Raw genomic sequence first — 5,930 nt, 5'->3', positions numbered from 1 at the left:
CTGGTTGCAGGCCTCTAGGTACTCAGGCAGAGCTGTGGCCTAGGGAATAGGGTACAAAGGGGACAGGACAGAGTTCACCACTGCTGGGTTTGCCTGCAAAGCATGGAATTTTATGATCAGAAATTTCAGTGGGAGCAGAGAGTATCCTTTGGGGACATCAAGTAGAAATTACAGCATGTGCATCTCATTGTAGCAGAGCAGTGATACCTGATAGCAATGGTTGCCCATATCCAGAAGTTACTCAACATCTTTGTGTTGGAATACATCATGGAGATTTTTTTCTCACAATCAAAATGTGTCCTTGATAGAATTTTTCTTAGACCAGTGGTTCTCAACCTGTGGAGTTACAACAGAACCTCTATCTCTGAAAACATTTACATTATGATTCATAACAGTAGAAAAATTACAGTTATAAAGTAGCAACAAAAACAATTTTATGGTTGGGGACACCACAGTGCGAAGAACTGTATTAAAGGATTGCAGTGTTAGAAAGGTTGAGAACCACTGGTTTAGAAGAAAATGCACACAATAAATCTCATTTCTCTCATTTCCTGCAAACTTCAGCCTCAGAGGAGGTCCCTTTTAAATGTGCGCCTTCCTCCCATGTCCAGAGTCAATTGTTTTGCACTTCTTAGTGTTGTCTTTTTTAAAAATTAATTTATTCATTTACATCAAACACTGTCCCCCCCCCCATCTCCATCACCCCCTTGTCTCCTATCCTCGGATTGGGTGGCACTCCCTGGGTATTCCCCAACCCTGGCGCATCAAGTCTCTGCCAAGATAGGTGCAGCCTCTCTCACTGAGGCAAGACAAGGCAGCTCTGTTGGGGAACAAACACCACAGTCAGGTTACAGCTTTAGAGAGAGCCTCTGCTCCAGTTGCTGGGGGACCCACATGGAGATTGAGCTGTACATCTACTACATATGTGCCTTTCAAACCCGCGTGTGATCTTTAGTTGATGGCTCAGTCTCTGAGAGCTATCAGACGTTCAGGTTAGTAGGAGTTTTCCTCCTGGGATTTTCTGTAGGGCTGGATATGTGGCTAGATGTTGTTTAAATTTGGGTTTGTCTTGAAATCTTTTCCCCCTCCATCTACGATGATTGCGTTTTGCTGGGGATAGTCGTCTAGGTTGGTATCTGTGGTTTTGTAGGCGTTGCAACATCCAGGTCCTTGTAACTTTTAGAGTCTCTGTTGAGAAGCTGGGTGTAGTTCTGGTAGGTCTGCTTTCTTATGTTTCCTGGCCTTTTTCCCTTTCCACTTTTAATATTCTTTCTTTGTTCTGTAGATTTTATTTTGATTATTACGTGGTGGGAGCATTTTCTTTTCTGGTCCTGTCTAATTGGCGTTCTATAAGCTGCTTGTATATTTATAGGCATGTCCTTCTTTGGGTTCTAGAAGTTTTGTTCTATGATTTTGTTGAAAATATTTTCTGTTCCTTGGAACTGGGACTCTTTGCTTTCTTCAATTTCTATTATTCTTAGGTTAGGCCTTTTCATGGTGTCTCGGATTTCCTGGATGCTTAATATCATGAATTTTTTAGATTTAACATTCCTTTGACTGACGTATCAATTTCTTCTATTATATCTTCTACTCCCGACATGCTCTCTTGCATACAAGGTTTCTTGTCTTCTGTTGGTGATGCTGAATCTGTTATTCCTGTTCTCTTCCCTCGGTTTTCCATCTCCTGAATTCCCTCAGTTTTTTTTTTTTCTTTATTGCTTCTATTTCCACTTTCAGATTTTGCACAGTTTAATTTATTTCCTTCACCTGTTTAAATGTATTTTCCTGTGTATCTTTAAGGGATTTATTTTTTTTTTCTTCTTTAAAGACCTCTACCTGTTTGATTGTATTTTTCTGTATTTCTTTAAGGGATTTTTTTATTTCTTCTTTAAAGGCCTCTACTATCTTTATGAGATTGTGTGTAAGGTTATTTTCTTGTGCTTTGTTGGGTGTATTCTTTTGAAGACCTTTAGCCATCTGGATGACTTTAGTCCCTGGATGTTTCTGTTGTGATAGGTATTGGCAGGGGGTCTAATTTCAATGATTCTGTGTGGCAGGTCTCTGATGGGTAACCTTGGGCTGCATGGTTTCAAAGCAGCAGATCTGATGAAAGTAGGCTGAGAGGTGACAAGACAATGGAGGTCCACTGGGGATAGCAGGTGGCTCATGGCAGCTGTGTGTGTGTGTGTGTGTGTGTGTGTGTGTGTGTGTGTGTGTGCCCCAGAAGACTCAGCAGGCAGGGAGATGGGTGCAAGAAGGGAATCTAAGCTGTATAGTTCTGGATCCACAAGTCTGAGGAAGGTGAACATTCTCATCTTAAGCTGATGGTAGTTCGGCCCTGCTCAAGAGCACAGGGGGAAGGTGAGTGACTATGTGAAATATGCATATGATGGCTGGCTTACTCTGGTACAGTGTGGTAACCATTCTGTTCCATGTATGTCTTGCAGCATCTTGTGGTATATGTAAACACATGTGCTAGACTTTATAAAATAAGTATTACATTTAAGAATTATGTGTTTATGGGTAATGCATGTAGTTTAATGGACATCAGTGTGGAGCATCCTCAAAATGTACTCAGGAATAAAGAAGACATTTTTAAAATGAACTTTTTAAAACCTAAAAATAGAACCCAGTTTCAGTACTCCTGATAGCATATCCAAGGGTTATAAGTCAATATGCTCCTGAGATGTTTGGACATTCATTTTACTGCAGCACTATTCACAGTAGCTGAGTGAGGTGTCCCATCAACAAATGGATGGATAGAGAAAACACGATCAATACACATAGACCAGGGGAAAACAGATACGTACACACACAAAGAAACATAGAACACAAATAAATGGTAAATAAATGTTAAAAAAGTAATAATCAAAGGCTGAGCTTTTGAACTAAAATCATCTAAAGTACCATTTAACATATGAAATAGCTAAGTTTCTGATAAATTTTCTATGATGGTTTCTTAGGAAAATATATCCGCAAAGTCATTAATACAAATAAAATCCTATTTACAAAGATACTCAACCGTGTTCATTATTATTTTAATAATGGGGAATAGGAACAGCTTAGATGCTCATTAAATGAAGACTGGATGAGGCAGGTATGGTACATATAGACACTGAAATATTATTCAATTGCAGAGGAAAAAAATGAAATGAAGCAATTTACAAGTAAATGGCCAGAGAAGGAAATAAAAGTTTTAAGTGAGGTAACTGAGACTGAGAAAGACAAATATGGCAAGTTCTTTCTCATATGCAGATGCTAGATTTGAAGCTTTAGGTGTGTGTGTGTGTGTGTGTGTGTGTGTGTGTGTGTGTGTGTGTATTTAAATTGAAGTATTCATAGAAGTCAAGATACTAATGGGGAATTTCAATATAGAGGATAAAATGCAGGTAGTATGAAGGGGAAGGGGAATAGTAGAACAGGAAGGGTTGCTTGTCTGAGGATTGGAAGGAAGAGTAGAGGAGGCATAACTAACACTGAAGATGTTTTTAAGCCACACAGAAACCTATTGTTGTAGAAGTTTCCTTAAAATATACATATACAAATCAAAGAGAGTTTGAATGGAGTTACTGAACACTGGCAGTTAGGGTAATGCCTTTCTCAGACACCACAGGCTACCAAATTAACAAGCCCAGTGCCAGGTGTGAATGACCTTTTACTGAGTTGCTGATCAGTGGGGTCCCAAAGTACCCCAAATAAACACTGCCATTGATCTTGATTACCACACAGAAGTTGATGGTAAGACCCTATTGATGACAGCACCACATTCGTGTGTCTACTCCACGACGACACGGAGAAATCAAGCATGTTCTGTCCTGCAAGCTTCATATTTAGTAGCTAGCTTTTGCAGCAAGAAGGTTCTTTTTATGTGACCAAGGGGAGAGAAGTATTCGGCAGTTTTACCTAGTTGTGAATGCTGTGAGCAATGACTGGCCTGGCGAGATTTATGCATTGGTACTGAAGTGGCACAAGAGTTATGGGAGCAACCAACCACTTTCTGATTGTATTCAAAGTCTGCTCCAGAAGATAGAACTCACCCCTGGGACTGTTAAGAGGGCTAAAAAAAAACCAGGACTGTCTAGGCCATTGACCATAGAGGAGGACTATATTTTGCAAGGTAACATGATAACAAACTTCCCCTAAGTTCTTATCCTTATACCCATGGATTAGTACATCTTTCAACACTCATTAGAGAAGCAACTTTCTGTGGGAGATGGCACAGAGACCCACAACTCCCCTACAGGCAAAGAGCAAGAGACTCTAGAGTTCTCAGCTCTAAAAGGTACCTCTACATCACATCCCTTTCCTCCAGGTTCAGGGATCATCACGGAAAAGGAATGTGGAAAGGATGTAAAGACACTGGTAGTGGAAGTCCTCAGCAAAACAATATTTGGCAAACAGAGGGCCACTCCACACATGAAGTCACAACAGTTGTGACTATATGCACAAAACCTACATTATATTACACCAGCTAAAATCCTGACATGGATATTTGAATCTCATTATTAGCTAAGGAGCTCTCTGTAATTTGTGGTTGCTTGGAAATAGTCAGTTTTCTTCAGTTACGTGGCCCTGAGAAGCTACCCATGCTAGAGATCAGTGGTTCTCAACCTTCCTAATGTTGTGACCCTTTAATATAGTTCACCATGCTGTGGTAACCCCACTCATAGAATTATTTTCATTGATACTTCATAACTGTAACTTTGCTACTGCTATGAATTGTAGGGTAAACATCTGATACACGGGATATCTGATGTGTGACCCCGTGAACAGGTCCCTTGATTCCCAAAGGGATCACACCCCACAGGTTGAGAACCATTGTTCCAACTGGTCCTACATCCATGTATGCACAGACAGCAGTAAGTAGATGACAAAGGTAGGGGGAGTATCAGAGGGAAGGAATGAAATCGGAGTTGATAAAAATACATTAAATACATGGGTGTAAAATTTGGAAAAAAAATAAAAATATTAAAATAAAAATAAATCACATGAAGTTTTTCATAGTAATATTTTATTATGTAACTAATATGCATAATTCTAATTTTTTTGAAATCTGGTTTTATTAAAACCCAAGTAAAGAGAAAAAGCTGAATTACAAGTTTCTTTAGAAGTGGTTCTTCCAGAATAAATTAATTATAAAATAGGAGTTTGTTACAGGACACAGTCTGATGGCATCTCCGGTGAGGAAACAGTCTGATGGTATCTCCGGTGAGGGTGCAAGAGTGATTATATTTAGCTGTTACTTTGGATAATAGCGATTAACTCTTATAAATGGTATTTGACAGGTGGAAAAGTCTGTTTTCTGGATTATAGTGGAAGAGAGGCTGCTTATAAAATGGGAATGAGTCCTACTTTACAGAGGTTACAAAATCCCTTGGCAACCAGACTGCAAGGCCTTCATTGCTCAGAGGGCTAAGCAAATCACTCTAGGCTGTATAAATTCACCCCAGAGTTACTTTAATAGACTTTTATTATCAGCCAAGCAGACTCAGCATAGGCTTGCTACTTGTCATGGTTGGGTTCATAAATGGCTTTACTTGTTCTATTATTACCATGATGATTATTATTGATATTGCAGTATGTGTATAAATGTATAGGCGTGTACTATATGTTCATGTTTGTGTCAGGGGTAAATGTGTATTTGTAGAGGGGGACAGAGGTCGTTGCTCTTCTTTCTTTAGTTGGCCAACGTTGTTGGGAGCCAGGCTGATACAAGGCTTCCCCAGAGGTCCTGATGAAGGATCAAGGCGTTGACACTAGTTTTGGGCCCTTGTCTCTGGGCAGACTTGGAACTGACCAGTCTGGGACTAGAAACAGGGTCTTGAAGGAGTTAAGGTTCCTGGGAACCTGACCGCTACCCTCTTCCCCCTGTGCCACCCAAAGAAGTCATGTTACTGGTCGGTCTCAAGATTGTTGTATGCTTGGTCTGT

The sequence above is a fragment of the Rattus norvegicus genome, chromosome 10 (genome assembly GCF_021556685.1).
Source record: "Rattus norvegicus strain SHRSP/BbbUtx chromosome 10, alternate assembly SHRSP_T2T, whole genome shotgun sequence".
Taxonomy (NCBI): domain Eukaryota; kingdom Metazoa; phylum Chordata; class Mammalia; order Rodentia; family Muridae; genus Rattus; species Rattus norvegicus.
The sequence above is the reverse complement of the archived record's forward strand: the minus strand, read 5'-3'. Positions refer to the sequence as shown.